The 21,494-nt window shown below is 39.4% G+C and overlaps 1 pseudogene; it reads right to left on the bottom strand.

Annotated features, from left to right (window-relative positions):
• Window positions 1–11,936: 11,936 nt before the first annotated feature.
• Window positions 11,937–13,478, bottom strand: LOC143111528 (UDP-glucuronosyltransferase 2A2 pseudogene; annotated as a pseudogene).
• Between the last annotated feature and the right edge of the window lie 8,016 nt (window positions 13,479–21,494).

Raw genomic sequence — 21,494 nt, 5'->3', positions numbered from 1 at the left:
ATCAAGAAGAGAGGTCATGTCATGGATTTTTGTGAATGTTTCTTCTTCTACATATGCATAAGTTTAGTCATCTAGTTCAAATGATATTCAGCTTTATTGTCAATGCACAAATGAAATACCAGTAGTCTAAAACAAAATGCCGTTTTTCCCAGTGGTGCAAATAACTGACATGTCCAAAGGGCCTTCATGAAATGCGTTGCGAGACTGTTCATACACATTTTAACGGGCAAAGTTGAAGAGCTACTCTCCGTTATTGTTTGTGCAAATAATATGCTGATTCATGTTCCCTTGCATTTTGCAACCATGAGGTCAATGGTTAAGCTCAATCTTTTGACGCAATCTTTTGATTTTCACCCAGCCTAGTCCATGGTAGGCGCCCGATAGAAATATTGTTTAATTTTGCGATTGAGATATCCACGCACTGGCGCCCCCCCTGCGACGTGTTCGCCCCCCGGTTTTAGAGCTATTCTAAATGCAAAAATGCATAGAGGGAGTTATGACAAAACCGTGACTGTTAACAAACTATAAGCTATATAAGGTAGGCCCTATGCTAGGCCTATTACACAACACAAATTGTCGCTAGGCTATGCTGGCGACCCAAATAAAATCTCCGTTGGAACCAATGGCTTACACCTTACAGTATCAAGCTGCCACCTCTTGGCGAAAAAGTTAATAGTTTTGCATATCAGTAGTAATACATTTCACGTAGCTGTGAATCACGGAAAGGGCGAATGAAGTGGACACTTCTAAACGGAACCCAACCCACTGTACAGTAGCTCAAGGTCTGTGGCTAAAGCAGCCATAATGAAAGCGTTATCATTGTTTGGATACTTCACACACACGTGTTTTTTAATCGCATAGACTACAACTACCAAGCTGGAATCAAAGCACATCGACTCCCCTCTCACACCCTAAACACGCACTTCGAACAAACAAAAAGCGCCTCAGTCTCACGGAATAGCCATAGGCAAAACTGTATCTGACCCTTGTAACGTTGGCACTAAATCATTCATCGCAAAGAATGATTTTTGTAGCACGTGCAACAAATATGTGTAGGTACAGCCCTGCCCTGAATACATCTCAACGTGCGCTCTAAAACATCTGGTTTAAATGGAGATTGTAGATCATCACGGGATCATAGACAGGTTATCTTTCAGGTAGCCTATATATTTTCCATTAAAAAACCATCACGTAGCGAACGTGTTGTGGCTAACTCACTTAGCTCCTGTTAGTAGCCTAGGTTATGGTTATAAGCAAATGAGATGACAGTCGAAAGATACAATTAGTGCTGTTATCGATTTGCTTGGTAGCTTATAAACGCATTTATGGTTTTCTACAAATACATCAATAATCAAATTGGCCTCCATCACTCAACCATGCTAACGGTAACATTATTTTACCTACGTTCTGCTATTGATAGGATTAACGTAGCCTACCTGCAGTAAAAAACAAGCATGTCCGATAAACATTCTCAGATTTATTTCGGCTTCAAGAGCAAATGGGAATTACATGTCATGCAGAAATCATCCTACCCTTAGACGTTCTCTGCGGTAAACTACTGTAGCCTACAGTCTTGTCCTTGTAGGAAGCATAGTGTCTTTCCAACCCATTTAAGATTAACTTCCAACAAAATTACGTCTCACTGCAACGATGCGCCATCTAGTGGACAAACGACTACTTATCGCCAATACTGGAAATGCAGCCATGATGATGATGATGAATATTTATTTTGGCTTTCTTTTAATCCTACTGAATTTGTAATTATGTATCGGCCGTTCTAATACCGATAGTATGTGGGTGCCTGTGTGTGTGTGTGCATGTGTATATGTGTGCACCACCATCTACAGGCCAATGAGTGTAGAGTCACTAAATGTACACATAACTTAATTTTTTAGACCCCCCCATGGATGAAATTCTACGAAACTTGGCATACCCCCAGAGAATGTCAGGTTAATCATACACATAAAATTTGGTGCAGTTCTGAACGTCTTTACTGAAGAGAGGGGCGATTAAAGCAGAATGATATTGCATTTTCATTTTTTACCGGGGGGGTGCAAATCACAAATGAGTGATTATGGGCTAAGTTGATGTGGGCCCTTGAGACCAACATACCATAAAAATTTCTTCATCCTCGGTGCCACGGTTCAGGTAGTTATTGAGGAAAAACTGCATTTTTTGGGTTTCGGGGGGCCCAGCACGGAGGGGGAGTGGCCCCCGGGGACCAAACGAAATTTTTCCGTAAAAGTCTAGTGGGGCTACATACCCACCAAATTTCATGTGCCCTGGTGTTTCGGTGCCCCGGGTATCGTTGACCAAAATTTCAGGAAGTAGATGACGGGAAAAAAAAAAAAAAAAAAAAAAAAAAAAAAAAAAACTTTGACAATCCCTATATGACCGCTTCGCTAGCTTCGCTAGCGGCGGTCATAATAACCACTGGAGTGTATAGTACCTGTGTTATGAATGACTTCCACATATCATCACCAAAAATAAACAATCTTAGTAACAGTTTGGATATTATACCAAATACATGCTGTAGTCAGGCCTATAGTGCATTTCGAAAAAACAAAGACTAACTTAGACAAGTACATTAGTGTATGAAAAAGCAATGTGTTGTACATGTTTTATTCAGTTATTTTATCTATGTGCTTGATTTTCTATATACAACTGCATATTTTGTTTTCAACTGCATTCAACTTTTTGCTGCTTTTTTGCTGCTTTTTGCTGGTTTTAGTGGAACTGCAGCGTGAGCAAACCAGAAACTGACATCTATGGGGTTACCATGCGATCAACTACCTGCTCTTTCGACCCGCTGCTATAAACATCTCTCTACAAAATGTACTAAATGAGCTCAGCACAACAAGAACACATTTACACTTTCTGCCAAGCGTGGCTCGTTAGAGGGACACTGAGAGATAATGAAACTGGTCGTATTAATGGGAAAAAAATACACCATCACCAAGGCAGCATTTCAGCATTGGAAATCCAAAGCCCCCCTGGGGGTTAATTTAAAACAGTAAGGCTGAAAATGCATGCAGCACCACATGGAAAAAAACATCAGGGTATGCACAGTGTTTTTAAAGAAAAAACAAATCAAAGAACAATTAGTGTAGCAGAGACAGAATGTTTTTTGGTGGGCCTCATAAATTATATCATGCTACAGCTTGGAATTTATATTCCCATGAAATATTCTGCTGATTAACACTTATCAGGAGAAAACTGTTGGGCTCAACAAGATCAACGATGTAAATTGTGGCTATTCTGTTGTGCAACTATAACACACACAGTCTTGAAATCATAACACCTTGACTCTCTGAAGCCTGCCATCATATGTCAAAAAGAGTAGACACGTCTAGTAAAATTATAGTGAAAAAATCTGTTCTTCCAATCAACATGGCATTTAAGTGCTTACAAAGGGAACTGGTTTCTCGGTTAAGCTTCAGACCCACAGAACAACATTTTGTCATCAGTAGCCACGTCATCCTCATCAGTGGTTTCTAATGCTGGTGCAGTCATTTTCTGTTACGCTGACTATGGAATTATAAGAAATACTAACAATGACGGCATTGACACACCTGTATTTTAGCCATCAGCTCATATTACATGTCACTCCTTCTCTTAGCACAAGTCTGTGTGTGGATAATGAGGAGAGTTTGTCTTTATGTGCTGAACTGCCCTCCAAAGGGGTAGGGAAAGGGTGAAGTGATCCCTTTCCCATGGAACTGTTGACTCTTTCAATTGTAGTCTATTGCTCTTTTTTCTGAGAGGCCAAAAAGTTGTGGCTGGTGGAAAGTTTCAAGAATATAACAAAAATAGATCTGGCCGAGCCAATTATTCAAGTTCGTGCTCAACCAAATGTCACAAATCCATTTCTTCCTGGCTTGAAAGTTCCATCCTGGACCATGGAGTAAAGAGGCCTCCTGAAACCTCAGTTTCCTTGGTTTCCAGCCTCAATGTCCTGTCCCAGTGCAATGGGTGGGCTCCAGGATGGGCTATAACGGCTGCCTACCTAACTGCTTGAAGATCGCTATCACTGGCAATGAGCGACAGAACTCCTCACTGCTGTGATGTTCAAACAATTAATGAATACACTGTCTCTACTGTTTGTGTCCAGTGACCATGCTAGAAAGTTATGCTGACCACATGTCTATTGCCAGTGATGTACTCCTCATAGGTCCAAGATCAGCTGTCATGCATCAAAGGAACAAGGAAATACTCTTATGCATTGCTGTTGTAACGGCTGACTGTGTGTCAGTGAACATCACCATGTCCTGTTATGTGAGTTAGGTTCTAAGAGTGCACACCTGAAGGTCATGGAGTCTGTGGATCCTTCCTTTGTGTTGACTATGGTGCAGTCTTGACTAATGAGCTCTTGGAAACATCTGATGAGCTGAATGCCGTTGTTCCTGTACAGCTCCATGTGCTTCATTAACTAAGCATGTTGAAGGAACTTGATGACACCTGGGGTATAGAGAGGAAAGGCAGATAGCGGATACTTAGCAAAGAGTGCAGTCCCCTTAATCAGTGAAACCCACTGTTGTGAATAATGGCACTGTGGAAGAATTGATGATGCTTGGATGCATTCTGATTATCTGGAATCTTCTCAAGAAACAGTCAGATTTGTGAAAACTGCTGTCTCAAGGTGAAGATTTACCAAATTTAGCAAAAGGCGCATTGGACACAGAGTTCATTTCAGACATCTGTTTGAATTCAGCTCTTTAATACATTGTTTTATAGCTTACCTTTAAAATATAGCAATAGCACAACTCTCACAAAGCAAAGCTGGCAAGGAAAACTACAAAGCCTCACCACTGGCAAAGAAAGAGGCAGGATGCCGTTTGTTAAGAATAAGAATTCCCAGAGCAAGTCCTGGATGATTATATTGAGTAGCATAATTGTATGGTTTGCTTCTAAACCTTGTGTAAAAAATCGGTTGATTTAGTTGCACATCTTGCACATAAAATCAATTTATCATAAAATCATAAAATGTATGTTTTGTTTTTAAATATGTACTGTAAATATTGTAAACAAATACAAAAGAAAACATTTATTTTATTTATTAGTGATGAAGTTTTCAATCTACTCTTTTCCTGCCCCTTCAGCCTCTTAGTTAGTGACCCAGCTGACTTACAAAAATGATTTCCCAGGAGGGAAAAGGACTCCACCTTTTCTAATCAAGACACCCCATGAGGCCGCTTGCATCACCTGAGTCTGTTGTCTGACTGTGGGAAAGATAGCTGCAGAGGCTCAGGGCAGGTGTCCAGTTCCCAGTGTGTTTATGGGCATACCTTTTTTTGCAGTGGAGGCACAAAGCTCATAAACCAGCAGCCCCTCACTCTCAGAACAATTCTTTTCTTCAGTGCAGTCTCATATTGTTATGGGTGGCGTTCCATTCTTTCCTTATTGCCATTTCATACAGTAAAGTAACAACAGTGCAATAAAATTCAGCCGTGTGGAATGTGGAAAGCATGTGGCGAGGAATTTACAGATCATACCAACTTAAATTGAGAGAAAGAAAAACAGGACAGACACTTTAACTTGTGGCCTCATTACATCTCTTAACCAATTTTGGTTTGATTTTCCTTCACAAGCCTGTAAGCTATTCGGGTCATCACAAAGGGGGATCATTCCCAGTGTTGCTGTTGTTTCAGCAGTTTGTAAAGTTTTGCTTTGATGTAAATATGCTCACAAATATGCTTTTTCTAGGGTAATTAAGAGAGGAGAAGGAAGAACAGTCAATTGTGTGCAGGTTTTGTATATTGGTAGTATTCTTAAATAGAGATGTTAGAAAACAGAGTGGGTAAATTAGAATGGTTTTAGAGAGAAAGAGAGAGAGAAAGACGGTGAGAGATACAAATTGTTTATGCTCTATTGCATTCTCTATATCAGTGGAGAAGCATAAGGCTTCCAGATGGCAACCAAACCATCGGTCCTTTTCTCTGAATGTGAAGCAACGTGCTCTTTCTGAAATCAAATGCAAAAGCTAAATCCATAGACTAAACAGTACCAACCTGCAGCACCTCTCCCAGGCTTAAAATAACACAACTTGGGCACACTGCATTTGTCTAAACACTTCACTTACAATAATAACAGATTGGAAATGCCCTGTCTTTTTATAATACCATAAGTATCCTCTGTGAAGGAGGACGTTGTTAAGCTGGTCAAGACACTTACTGATAAAAATCACTGCAAAATGAAAACAAGGCAGTCACACTTGTGGAGAACAATGCATGTGTACACAAGGACGGCTAGAGAATTAGAGAGTGGGATGGACACAACTTTCACAACTTGTTGGTCATTTGCGTTTATTCATTAGCAAACTATTTTTGTTATCACTTGGTCTTTGAGCCATTGGGCTTGGCTGGAACGATTTGAGGGGAACAAGTCAAGTCAAGTCAGTTTATTTATACAGCACATTTTACGCAACAGAGTTGACCCAAAGTTGACTCATATTGACTTTTGTTAAGGTATACAACCCTAAAGTTGGAATATAAATTATAGCTTTGCATTGGTGGTAGCTTTTTGTGATCACCCTGTCTGTGTCTTTGATATGCCTATGCAGGGATATATTACAAGTCAGTAGGATACATGATAATTACAACAATAACTCCCCTGCTGATTATTTAAATTGAGTCAATATTTTTTGAATAAATTTAATTCACAACAACCTTAACACTGGATAAAGTCAGGTTCAAAGTTCTTCTTTTTGTTTTTCATTTTGGTGACACATGACATATGAGTATTCTGCTCGAAAGGTACTTTAGAAGGACCAAAATCTGGCTCTAGGAGTAAGACTGATATTATAGAAAGATTAAACATCAGGTGTTGCTCCTGCTGCTGCATATTACTGCTATTGAGTCCATAACTTGTTGGGGTTATTTAGTGCCTTATTGCTACTTTGAGCTAATAGACCTGTCACCAGTGGCGTAACTAACCAGTGGTGGGCCCTGGTGCGAGAGCGTTAAGCGGACCCCATACCAACAAACTTTGGCCCAGGATGAATTAGCTTTGATACATGCAATACACATTAAGGGTGACTTCAATTGTTTATGCAAAGGGCCTGAGGCACCAAAGTAGTTTAGTAGTTACAGATTACAATTTCAAATAAAAAACACACGACTAGATAGGATCCATTACATGTGAAAACATTAATCTAATATTACTGCATTAACATCAACTCGCATGGAATTATAGGAACACTCAATGCGCTCAATGCGCCTCTTCAACCCTCCCTGCTGAAACTGCAAGCGTAGATTGCTTGCTTATAAACTCGCACTGCGCAGAAACAAAACTTAACGTAGCCTAACTTATTTAACCGTGCAGAAACCAAATAAAATCATTCATATGCATACAATCCCCAATATGCGTGAATTAGGCCATTAGAAGAAAGCCATCTTACGAGCCTTTCGTTGTGCAAAATCGTCAACGATGTTCCCAATATTTAATGCTCTGGCTCTCGTATTTTCAATAGACAGGATAGCTAATCCACTGAGCCTCTCCTACCCCACGCTGCTCCTTATGTAGGTCTTAATAAGTTTGAGTTTGGAAAAAGATCGCTCAGCTGTTGCCACAGTCACAGGCAATGTCAGAAACGACATGAGAGCAGTACACACTTCCCCGAATGTGGATGTTACACTGTCATAATCTACCACCAGCATTTTGGCAAGTTGAAAAATAGATGACTTCTGTGAAATCTCTGCTTTAAAGCAAGACCTGAATGAGAGGAGTTGTGTTGGGAATGTCGGTGCAATGTCCCTGCTATAATGGTCTGACAACGTCTTGCTTTTTCATGCAGTTCATCACCTGCGAGTTGAAGGGTCATAGGACGTAAAGACTCTAACACATGACAAGTTTTCCGCATAATTGCAAATCTTTGGGAGAGCTGACTGATTATAATGTCCAGAGTTGCATTAAATACCTGCACTTTGAAGTATCTCTCTGCATCGGTTAAGCGCTCATCTTCCGATAGTTCGTCATAGTGACGCTTCACTCTCCGTGCTCTAACATTTTCAAATGTACTCTGAACCCCCATTTATTTGCGAGCGTCTGCGCTGTAGCCTTGGCCTGGTCAAAGGCACGCCGGCAGTCAGAAAGGACCTGTATAGAATTTTTCAGCAATTGCATTGCGGGGGTAGCGACGGGCCCCGGGAGGTCACGGGCCCTGGTGCGACTGCACTTGCTGCACCTACTATAGTTACACCACTGCCTGTCACAGTAAATTTCTTCCACACAAATCCTCGCCGTTCATGTTTGATGGACTGCCATTACTTCATTTTGTAGCCTACTTCGTTCTGACTTGCAGTTTTCACTCAGATTACACATTATTGTAGTTTTTTGCTGGGTCCCAGGCCCTGTTGGTCTGAGGGGAAATGAGAAAGCGGACAGTGCAGCAAGCCCTCAATGAAGAAGTCACAGAATGTCAAATTCCTGCCCCAGACCTTAAACCTATACTGAACTCTTACATCTCAAGTGGCAATCTGAATGGGATTAATGTACCAACAACAAGCAAGGAATGTGAATTTTGGCACATTTTCATGATTCACTGGGTCGTTATGGGCCACACAAAATACGGTGTTGCTAAAATTACTCCTATTGTGGCTATTAGAGACATGCGTTCATGAGTATCCAGCTACATTCAATGAGTTAAGTAAAATACATTCACACACACAAAAAAACATCACTAATGTTGTGGACATTCCTTTATTCTGAGATACATCAATAGGCTCTCAAAACAATCCCAAACAGACATAAGGTCTTTATAGAGCAAATCCATATAGATTATTTGTCAAATAAACCAGTAAAACAGAATTAGGGGATGGAATATATAACATTCACACTCATAGCTCATATTTTTAAAATAAATCAGTGAAAAAGTATCCTGACAAACAAGCAGCATTTTAATGCCTTAGTCATATTTCATAATTTCAAATTTTTCTCTAGGTTACCTGATAGCCCAGTTTGAGAGGTGCAAGACGCGTGACATTATTTATTTTTGCAGCCAATCACTGCTGTTGTTTTATTTTATTGATTTGATTTTAGTCATAGAAGCTAAATTCGAAGGCAGGCCACAGGTAAAATCCAAAGAACCGCATTCACCCCGCAAGGCAATAGTTGAATAGAGCTTTTGAGGTATTGCCACTGCTCCAACACTGAAAGGCACTGTTAGAATGCTTGGATCAAGCCAGGTTCAGCATAGCGTATATCACTGTCTGCTCACGTTGGTGACCGGACCAGGGCAAGCACACTTTCACAGCTCCCGCCGGAAATGCAGTCTAGTTATTATTTATTCATTATCTTCATTTTAGGAACTAGAAATGTCCCCTTTTGGTCGGCCATCTTTGAATCTGGTCCATCAGTCTTCAGGCCTGATCTCTCTCTCTTTCTTTCTCTCTCTTCTCCCTTTTCTCTCCCTCTCTCACTTCTCTCTCTCCTCTTCCTCTCTCACTCCTCTATCTTTCTCCTCTCCCTCCTCTCCCTGTGATGTTTGCTGCACTTTTTTCCATTTGTCAATTGCTGGATAAAAAACAATACTGTGTATTTCATGTTGCTTTCAATAAAAATTGACTACTAAACTGACTTGACTCTTTTCAGTAAAAAGATGTTAACAGATGTCTGCAATTCTAGAAAAAAAAACAGTTAAAAGACACTGTTCTGGTACTATAGGGACATAAAACTTTAAGAGTTTATTTTTTTAGCATTAATAAATTAAGTTAGAAGTACCTTTTACAATCTATTACTAAGTATTATATATACTCTTTTGATCCCGTGAGGCATAAAAAAAAATGTTCTTGGGTTCCGGTTTCCGACCGACCCAGTCAATTTATGTGCGACCCAAATTTATTTTATGAGCTTGGGGAAGAAATAACACTAAATATATTAAATAAATCCACAAATAAAAGGCGAACTATAATTACATTAATTACCCCTTGCGTTATGTATAGGGATGAGCGTATTCTCTCTTTTACAAAGTAGCCTGTGCACAGCTGTTCACGAAGACGATTGTTTTCGTCACTTATCAAGGCACTCGCAATTTTGTCCAAACACCGCAACTTTTTCGCAAATTTGACCAATCATCGTAGTTTCACCGTAAAATTTCACCTACCACAACAGTCCCTCGCGCAGAATATTGAGCCAGATGGCACACTTACTTCTGCACCTTTTGCATATGACACCAAAGACTGTCCTAACGTGTTCGTTCCTCTACAGTTTTGATGACAATAAATAGAAGGCTAACGTTAATGATCTGCTTACTTGCATCTCTCAACCTGGTGTTGCTAACCTACCTAGGCTATGAAAGTAAGTTAATTAAGGCCTACTTGGTTTACTGATTTTTGAGTAGGCTATGCAACCCATTGGTAAACGTTTACCTGGATATGTCCTTTTAGCTTATGTCATGTTTGCTAGCTTGTGGGCTTAGTTTGAGTAGTGCTACCAAAATCATAGAAATTAATAAAATTGCAAGACATTTACCTCTTCTATGATCCAATAATAATTTCATTCGAGTTGTTTTTTTTAACATTTATTTTAACTAATGACATAGAAGACATTCCCAATTGCATCCACATATCGTAATGCACTATGCAAAAAGTGATTTACACTCGTAGCCGAACACAGTGAGATGCAAGCCTTCCAATCCACTCAGAAATGTACTTAGGCTACTCTCACGTCCTTAAAGGGGCAGGCAGTCAATTAGACGTACACCACCAATGTAATGACATTAAACAGAAGTGTAGTCAAATAGTTTAAATCAATATGAAATTACTAGATACTTACTTGGCTATTAGTAATTATGCAGGCCACAGACTATGAATTATTAAAAAGATATGAACTTAATATGAATTACAAAATATATGAATGTATTGAAACATATGACATGATGCCATCTCTTTAGGTGACTGTCTTTTTTGGACAGTTCTACTATAATGCTTTGTGAATGACCTCAGTCAAAGCATTTTCACAAATAAAGTAGGCCTACTTTGATTTTCTGTAATCCTTACTGTTTACCTTTGATTATCCTTTTTAATAAGCATCAAGATTATCAGTGTGATTTTGGTCTTACTAACCTTAATTGCCCTAAATTTAAACTATTTTTGCAATTTTCACTTCCTCCCGCAATTTCTCCACAAGAAACAGCTAAAATCACCGCAACTTCCATCTAGGCATTTTAGGTCGCAACAGTCTCAAAAAACCTCGCGAAATCCTGGTGGGATTGATTTTCTACCTATCCGTTACTGCCACTGGGGAAAAAAAAAAAAATTCCCTACCGACCCATGGCCTCAACTGACAACCAACAGGAACCAAACCTTTTTTTTTTTTTATGCCTGAGGGAAATTTGGTCTCTGCTTTTATCCCAATCCGTGAATTAGTGAAATACACACAGCACACAGTGTACACACAGTGAGGTGAAGCACACACTAATCCCGGCGCAGTGAGCTGCCTGCATCAACAGCGGCGCTCGGGGAGCAGTGAGGGGTTAGGTGCCTTGCTCAAGGGCACTTCAGCCGTGCCTAGTCAGGGTTATTACTATTGACATAATACAATTACTTTAGCATTACACAATACATTGGTATTACATAAATATGAAGGTATTATCTTCATTCAACATTATTTTTTTATGTAATACGATGTGATTTCAATGTGTAGGTTTTACAAGAAACGATTAACTAGAACAAAAGTGTAAAAATTGTGTCAGTTGGACACATTCTGATCATGTGGGACCGATGTACACATTAAAATCATGTAAATTCAAGGAACTTTTTTTTCAGTGATATGCTGTTGTTGTTGGCAACTCTTGGGCTGGTATGATCATAATCTGAAGCACGATCAAAGCAGAGGAGTTGGTATATAGAGCCGGAGAGAGGGAGTAAGTTCCGTCCCCAATCATTTCAATAGCCGATCACAATTTGATGTGGCAACAAATTTAATCCATTTCAATCAGGTCACTCGTGCTTTACTTTCTTTCTGCAGCACATTCTGCAACACATATATCTAATAGCTGCTACAGTAGTCAACAAAAGGAGCCCAACCAAAGACAGCAGCGTCAGAATGACATCTAGTGAGTGGTAGATGTACCAGGGCATCTTGTAGGAGTCAGTGCGTAGATGAGCGGCTCCCTTGTTCCTCATGACGAACTCGATCCAGAACCCTGCCTGGTCCAGCGGGCTCATGGGCTGGTCCCTGTGGAGCCGAGACAGCCTCTGCATGTTCTCCCTGTAGCTGGGGTTCTGCGTGATCTCCTGCAAGCTTGTGTGGAAGGTGTGCTGGTTCAGTTCGGACAGGTCCAGGATCAGCCCGCCACCCCTCTCCCTCACGCGCAGCAGGTTGTCGAACTGGTCGAAAAACAGCGGGACACCGAGGACAGGCACCCCGTGGTAGATGGCCTCCTGAACTCCGTTCGTGCCCCCATGGGCGACGAAGGCCTTTATCTGGGGGTGGCCCAGGAGGTCATTCTGGGGCATCCACTGCACCAGCATGGTGTTGTTGCCCAGCGTCGATGGCCTTTCGCCTAGATGTCTCCAGATGACCTTCTGCGGCAGTTTTGCGAATGCAGCTGCTATCTCGTCAGCTATCTCACTGGGGAACCCTTTGACCAAAGTCCCCAGTGACATGATAACAATCCCATGTTCACCTGCGCTCTGAACGAAAGCCTCCAGGTCATCTGGGAGGGGTTTGGATGGCTTACACTGGAACCCCCCCATGTAGACCACATTAGGCATGGTCGGTCGGGGAAAGTCAAAGACAAAGTCCAGCCTCATAAGCCAGATGTCGGCCTCCTGAGTGTAGGTAAGAACATTGCAGTTTTCATCAAAATGCTTTTTGCATAGATCTTTATAATGTGGCCCCACCACATAATAGTTCTGAAAGAGCATTGTGCTATAAAAAAAGACATTCTTCACCCTTTGAAAAAAAGTCATGTTATCGGAATAGCCAGATCCTGTAACGGGGATATAAGACAGAGGTGAGGGAGCAATGGCGAAATGACCCTCACCACTACAAATCCAGCGGGCGTTCAGTACAAGGGGAAGCTTAAGGTAGTGGGCTAACATAACCCCTCCAGAGATGGCCGGATCAGTGAGGACGAGGTCAAACTTTTCATTTTGCAGTCGTTGAATAAGCTCTCTGTCATCGAACATTCGTGACAGCAAGTCGCAAGTTTGGCGGTGGTAATATGACAGCATATCAAAGAACTCCCACTGAATGCTGAGGAATTTCAGCACAGACGCCTTCCCCTTCAGAAATTCTATTTGCTTCTTTAAATAGACTTCAAAAAAATCGTCAAATTTGATCTCGTCCGGGACGGTGATGACGGTGAAGAGGGGAGATGTCTCCGGAATGTACCAGCTCGTGGACGAACGGATAAGGGTCATGCTGTGACCCCTGGCGTGCAGGTCCTCCATGAGAATTTTCATGTTGATCCAGTGGCTGCCATCCACGGGGAAGACTAAAATATTCCCACCATTGCAGCTTTCCACAAACATGGATAGAAGAAAAGCAGCTTTCAATGCTACATTTCCTACAGATTGCAAAGTACCCATGATCTCTGAAAAAGAGAGGGAGTCAAGATCAGATCAGTGCAATCTCAGTCATCATTTTAAACACAGTGTAATCTTTGAGAGAAAGTCCATTTTTGAAATTCTTCAACAATTTAAAAACTCCTTCTACTTTTCAAGTCAAAGGGCATACATACATTCTCTGCTCTAAAAATGCTGTTTCAGTGGTAAGACACAGAGAATTAAAACATTTTCTAATGTACCAACATTCTGCCACTCTTTCATGTATCTCAAAAGTGAATTGATAGGCTACAGCTTAAAACATGACATGCTAATTGTTAAGTGAAACTAAAATACAATATAAACGTTGAGGTGAAAGTAAACTGGAGATACAATAGATTATAAAACACTTTTTTCATATGCAGAATCGGACCGGCCTTTGTTGCAAGCTTTTTGAGTTCTGTCGGACTGGCCACATATGCAAGCCTTTTGAGTTCTGTCCATAATTTCATAGCTAATATAGAATAATTTCACTCACAAGTTTCCGTGGCAGCCAGTCCAGTGGGAGCCAATTTTTGATTATCAAAAGCTACTCTGGCATCAACAAGATTGATGTCGGCATCTGCCTGACCAAATCTGCTGCGTGTGCTTGTGTGTGAGTGTTCAAAGTACAATTTCTCAACATGTTGATCATTAACCTCCTGAGACCCGGGGTATACATTTTAATGCATTTTTTATTTCTTTCAGTTATTTTGGTTCATTAGGGCTTCATGAGTATACAAAATAAATTGCACCTCCATGGGCGTCGATTTAGGGTGGGACGCTGATAGCAATAAATGTATGGTTAAAATGGATAATAATTTAACTTCAAGACTGCTTTTAGTTAGCCATGTAACCCTTCTTGGTTTAAACAAAGACACCCTCCCCTCCCCCAATGGAATGCTAATGTGCTGGTTAAGGACTATCAGGTACACAAGACAAAGGATGCTACCTTGATATAATGTATCTATGTGTCATGAAATGTAAATGTATTCATGTTTGGTATCATTCTGATAGTCTCAGTACAAGGTTTGTAATGATTTGATTGTGAGAATGTTTGGAACATTCTATAAGTGATATTTCTGATATATATGATATCTCCCCTCATGCTATTCTGATAAGAATGGATAGGTGTGAAATAGGTGTGTGAGTAGGTGTGTCTGATGCCAACTGGAGAACCAATCAAGTGGGCTTGTTTTTGGCGCCATTTTCCTCTTTGTTTAACTCATACAAAAGTGATTAACTTGCATTGTAAGACACAAGATTAGAGCATGGAGAACTGAGAGAGAGAGGGTGATCCTACAGAGGCCATGGCCTGGGCTAGGCCTACATAGACCATAGACCTTTTTTTTGTACTCTCTCTGCTTGTAATAGAATAAACTTGATTCCTGAGTTTTTCCTGAAGTTCGCCAGTCTAAGATTAATATTAAGTAATTATTCACCACAATTACTTTCAACGCTAAGGACTAGTCCTAATCAACATTTTAAGATGACAAAATTGTCCCCACCAATATTTTAGCGAACTCATTGCTGCTGATCATTCCGACAGCCAGCACGACAGTACAAGAAACGTCATTTGATTGAATGAAAAACCGAGGGGGAAGGGGAAAGGTTATCTGACACGCACGCTACACGCACGGAGAGTGTCAAAGCACAGGCTACTTTGCACTGGCAGCCAAGCGAGCGGGTGTGTCAACGACAACGGTAAGTTACCAGGACTGTCTGCCAACACATACCCCATAAAAGGCCAGAGTAAAACATTTTGATATTCCCTTTGCCCTTCAGCATGTACATGTTTGCCCCTTTTTGTGGTTTGTAGATTTGTAGCTTGAATTTCCCCTTGGGGATCAATAAAGTATCTATCTATCTTAGGGCTGTCAAAATAACTGATTAATTTCCATTAATTAATTTGAGAAAAAATAACTGATTAAAAAAAATAACGCAGATTAATCGATTCTGTATGACCTTTGACCCTGAGCCATTCTAGTCAGTAACCATTAGACTATAAAATGAAGAAGAGAGAAGAAAATGTGCTGCCTAGATCATTGATTGGAACATTTACTTTTAAAAAACGGCCTGATGGTGTTGATAAAAATAAAGTGTTAATTAAAATAAAGTCCTTTGCAATGTCTGCAGCAAGGAATTTGCATATCACCAGAGTTCGTTAACTCTAAAGTCACACATCAAGGCAAAAAAATTGTGTTGACATTGAGGGGAGTGTTTATTTATTTTCATTGTGTCTCCTAAGTTATATCTGTGGCCTGAAATGCCTTGTATGTGAAAAAAAAAACTTTTTCCCGAAGCACTTTTAAATTCATTTCTCAGAATATTAGGTCTTATCATAGATTATTATGGCGATTCTTTGAACAGAGAAAATAATAATAAAAGAGTTTTTGAACTTTAATGTCACTAATGCTGATTATTCAATGACTCATTTGAATTTAAATATTTAAAATACTTTCACAGCAAAAATTATATATGCGATTAATTTAGATTAATTAATCACAGACTATGTAATTAATTCGATTACATTTTTTAATCGATTGACAGCCCTAATCTATCTATCTAGATCAGCTATGCCACCCAAAAAGAAGAAAGGGGACATAATACGCTTTTTCATTATGCAGAGTCTAAGTAGGCAAAATAACTAGCCATACAAACTGGCAACTGAAGCACTGAAGGGGGGGGGGGATTCCCCACCATTTTGAAAAATGAATTTTAAAACCTGTATTAAACTTAGCTTCATGTGTTCCACTGAACATTATAATCAGTGCTCACAATGTGTGGGGCTGTGCCAAACCTGACCATAAGGCTACTTTGGCCAGAGTTCAGAGTCGCAAAACGTGGCAAAAAGATCCATATAGAAACTATTAGATACTGTTTGCACATTTTCAAATACACATACTGCCATTAAAACAACTATTATTAGAAATACATGCATTTAACAGCTAAAAATGTATTGAGAGAAGGTAGCTACTTGCCTACAGACTAGACAAGGTAGCTACTAAAGTATACTAGCCTATAATATAGGCCTACAAACCATAACTCATAAGAAACGCTTAATTAAGTGCATGCTGATCAGATAGGCAATGCCTATAGACCCCTCTTGAAAGAATCAAAACTATCGTTTTACACAGTGTAGATACCTCTTGAAAGACCCAAACCTATCATTTTACACAGTCAGATACCTAGAGTCTCACATTTTTAAAGTCTCAATGTGTCCATTAGGATTCACTAGAAGTCATTATTTAGGGGGTTATTTTTCAAAAATTTCTGCCGGGGGGGGGGGCATGCACCCGGACCCCCCTAGCCTTCCTGTGTGTGACACTGGGCTAAGCCCCCAATGTTTCAAATGTCTGGCTCCGCCCCTGAACTGGTGACCAGGCTTTCATTTTACTGTGTAAAATAGCATTAGCTGTTAGGATATTACCCAGGATATTGTCACAGCTAAACCTAGCTTCTGTAATCTTTCAACCAAAGTTAGGAGTCATGTTGAATAAGGGTGTGCCGCACGGATAGTCACATAGGCTATATCACAGAATATAACTCGCCATCACTGACTGTTTATGGGGCTACTAATCTTGCAGTCGCAATAAACAATGGATCCAAGACATTTTCCTGTTCCTATATTCTGTTTATGTAGGCTAATGTAACCTGCACAATGCAAAGAAATAAAAGATAAACTATGGTGCATTTCCATACTCATAGAAGTGAACATTGCGATACACCAGATATCTCTTCTATGATCTCATCCCAGAAACATTTTCTTTGACTTGTTAGTTTTTTGAACATTTATTTTATTTATTTATTTTATGACATAGCAAACATGATGACATAGCAAACATGATGTTGAATCCACATATCCTTGCGAAAACTATTTTTCTCTAGCCTAAAACCGTGAGACTGAAAGCTAATTGCGTTCACGTTCTTCTTAACGTGACAGGCACTCAGATTTAGCCTACATACCACAAATGATGATATTAAAGACAAGTGTAGCCTAATAATTTCAATATCAATGTGATGTATTCAAATTACTAAATATGTTTAGCTATTAATAACTAGAAAAGCATTTCCTGAAGGAAATACAGTGCATGAAAATGCTAAAATATGATGTAAAATATCATACAGAGTAAAAACAAACTATATTGGTTGCTAGGTAGATGAGGTTTAATATAGTTGGAATGACTGAACAGTTAAATAGGTGGATAGTTTAAATGGTTAAATTATTTAGGTAGATAGTTGACGATAACTGACAGTTGGAATGGCTCTAATGTTTGCTAGTAGTTATGCTAACTATGTTAACAAAGATAATAATGCTAACCAATTTACTTAACTTAGTTAATTTAGCTAATGTTTTCTAGCAGTTTTTTTTTTTTAAATGTTAATAATGTTAATGCTGTTAACTATGTTAACAATACCATATGACTTAGCTAATGATTTATAGCAGTTATGCTAAAATACTAAGAATGCTAACATGCTAACCATATGACTTAGCTAACTTAGCTATTCATTTTAAGCAGTTATGCTAACAATGCTAACTATGCTAACTATGCTAACCATATTACTTAGCTTACTAAGCTAATATTTTCTAATAGTTTTGTCAAAAATGATAACTATGCTAACTATGCTAACCAACGAATTTGCACAATTTGCTTGGTAATAAACATTTAAACTGTTATCCATTGTATTTGATGTTGTTGGGTATCACAAAACGGAATATAATACGAAAAATCAGGTACTATTTCACAGCGTTTGAAGTGATTCTCCTTTCCCCCACAATGCATTGCATTACGTCACCTTGCTACAGACCAAAGCCCACCTTGAGACCCTTGAGAGTAACGAGAGAGGAGTAAAGAGAGACGAGTAAGGGATTGTTCAGCTGTAGATAGCGCAGATTATAGATAAATAGATGGGCTATAGATAGCCTAGATATGTATATAGACAGGTAGATAGATAGCTAGATAGATCATGTCATATGCTGGTCACGGGGGAGCTCCTCGACCAGCGGCCAAAATGCACTCGCTTCCCTAGTTACTGCAGCTCTCCACCACAGTTTCCATCGGAACGGCACAGCCCACACAAGCACCTGCAAAACTGCAACTTGCCCATATTATCTCCCTCTTTGGTAAGCCGTACCCTGACGATGTCAATGGCAATCAATCACGAGCAGTAGTTATCGAAAATATTCATGCTGAAGACACGACCAGCCTAATCGGCGGCGGCTAGAAGCTAAGTTTGCAACAACAGGGGTGGCTTACAGGTGGGACTGGAAAGTTAGCCCATAGCTAGCTATCATGATGCTTTATATTCTGATCGTCTGACTAAGTTTGCCCGGTAGCCTACTTATCTGAACTAACGACATGATCACTATCACTAGATATAAAGAAAATGTTGACTTTCACTCCGTTATAAGCATAATGCATTGAACTGAATAGGTGCATTATGTAGCCTCATAACGAGGCCTCTCAAATTCAGAAAATTGCATTAAACTAAAATCGGAAGACATTGTTATCTTTGTTAGACCATAGGGTCGCTGTCATATAAATGCTGTAACGAAATTCGAAGTGTAAATATACAAACTTTATGTTGAAAGTGTAACCGTGACCGTTTCCCATAGGAATGAATGTAAAACATACCCTCCAAAACAAGACCTCCCGAAATTCAGAAAAAAATACTAAATTGATATCAGGCACCGTTATTACCATTGGTAGATCATAGGGTAGCTGTGATATAAATGCTGTGACGAAATTCGAAGTGTAAATATACAAACGTTATGTTGAAAGTGTAACCGCGATGTCCATTGAAATGCATTGAAATGAATGAAGCGCAGATCATGTAGTCCCCAAAGTGACGTCATCACTGAATTGCGTAAAAAAACCCCGCTAATGCTAAAAACAACAAAAACTGGCATTTAACACAATTTGGAGACATTTTTAAAAATGATATACATATATTGAGTGCTTTATGTACCCATTAATCAACAGTGGTGGTTAACCTGCAACACAGGCTTTAAAGCCCGAGACTGGCAGTGGATCCAGGTGGCCGGAACACCTGGCCTAGGATTCTAATTGCTTAAGGGCTCTATTGTGATGTCATCAGCCAATGTTAAGTCTATGGGGAAATTTTGAGTAGTTTTTAATTAATAGTTTAAAAAGTATAAAAGTTACAAAGATGAAAAATACATTGCCCAGATGTCCTAAGTAAGACCTACGTAACATAGTTTGAATGAAGTTTCTACGTTAAACGGTTGAAGCTGCATTAACTGCGTTAGAAGAAGAACTAGAAAAGCATTTCCTGAAGGAAATACAGTGCATGAAAATGCAAAAAATATCATGTAAAATATCATACAGAGTAAAAACAAACTATATTGGTTGCTAGGTAGATGAGGTTTAATATAGTTAGAATGACTGAACAGTTAAATAGGTGGATAGTTTAAATGGTTAAATTATTTGCTAGGTATGAGGTTTAATATAGTTGGAATGACTGAACAGTTAAATTGGTGGATAGTTTAAACCTGGAGGCTTTCGTTCAGAGCGCAGGTGAACATGGGATTGTTATATATAAAAAAATATGTACAACTTCAACTTTACTGTTACACATTTACGACTTTAGTGTGCACATGCAAAATCTGCAGTTAAATGTGCTCGCCACTTTTGCACCCAATATACCTTCATACATTCAATGAGTTAAGTAAAATACATTCACACACACAAAAAAAAAACATCACTAATGTTGTGGACATTCCTTTTTTCTGAGATACATCAATAGGCTCTCAAAACAATCCCAAACAGACATAAGGTCTTTATAGAGCAAATCCATATAGATTATTTGTCAAATAAACCAGTAAAACATGTCATGTTTTACTGGTTGCATGCATTAAAATGCTGCTTGTTTGTCAGGATACTTTTTCACTGATTTATTTTAAAAATATGAGCTATGAGTGTGAATGTTATATATTCCATCCCCTAATTCTGTTTTACTGGTTTATTTGACAAATAATCTATATGGATTTGCTCTATAAAGACCTTATGTCTGTTTGGGATTGTTTTGAGAGCCTATTGATGTATCTCAGAAAAAAGGAATGTCCACAACATTAGTGATGTTTTTTTTTTTGTGTGTGTGAATGTATTTTACTTAACTCATTGAATGTATGAAGGTATATTGGGTGCAAAAGTGGCGAGCACATTTAACTGCAGATTTTGCATGTGCACACTAAAGTCGTAAATGTGTAACAGTAAAGTTGAAGTTGTACATATTTTTTTATATATAACAATCCCATGTTCATTATAATGAGTGTGAATGTTATATATTCCATCCCCTAATTCATTATTTCTGTACTTCTAAGTTTGGACCAAATTCAATATGGCGGAGGTCCAATATGGCGAAAAGTGACGGGATAGGGGTCGATGAACTCGGGATGGTCCAAGGATTCAGACGCTACCTCAATTGTGAAAAACAGACAAAAGAGTCAAGGATCATGCGCATGAATGCATGTGCAGAATTGAACTGGTGGCGCTAGTGTGTTCAATGTATATCCATGAAAATTGCTGTGAGTGATTGGGACAGTGTCCTGACTAATGGTATCAAGATTTGCTATGTTAACTCAAAGTGTCACCGAGATGTTAGCCCACTTCCTGTTTGCGGGTTCATCACCGTATTTGATTGGCTGTCACGGGCAAACAAAAATGAAATTGAAAAATCTGACAAGTATCGTTTATGCGGCTCATGCAGAAGATCATCTCTGCCAAGTTCCGTGAAAATCGGATTAAATTTGTGACTGCTGAAACTTTTCGTAGAGTTTGGACTAAATCCAATATGGCGGAGGTCCAATGTGGCGGAAAGTGACGTAATAGGGGTCATTGAACTTAGGTCGGTCCAGGGATTCCAACGGTGCTTGATATGTGAAAATTGGATGCACCGTTCAATGGTTACATGCGTGAATGCAATCCAGGTTTGACCCATTGGTGG

The sequence above is a fragment of the Alosa pseudoharengus genome, unplaced genomic scaffold (genome assembly GCF_046254945.1).
Source record: "Alosa pseudoharengus isolate Yale_2024_CS ecotype anadromous, Long Island Sound unplaced genomic scaffold, YU_APseudo_1.1 YU_APseudo_1.1_scf_8, whole genome shotgun sequence".
Classification (NCBI taxonomy): Eukaryota; Metazoa; Chordata; class Actinopteri; order Clupeiformes; family Clupeidae; genus Alosa; species Alosa pseudoharengus.
Note: the sequence above shows the minus strand (reverse complement) of the source record. Positions and strands in the feature narration are given on the sequence as shown.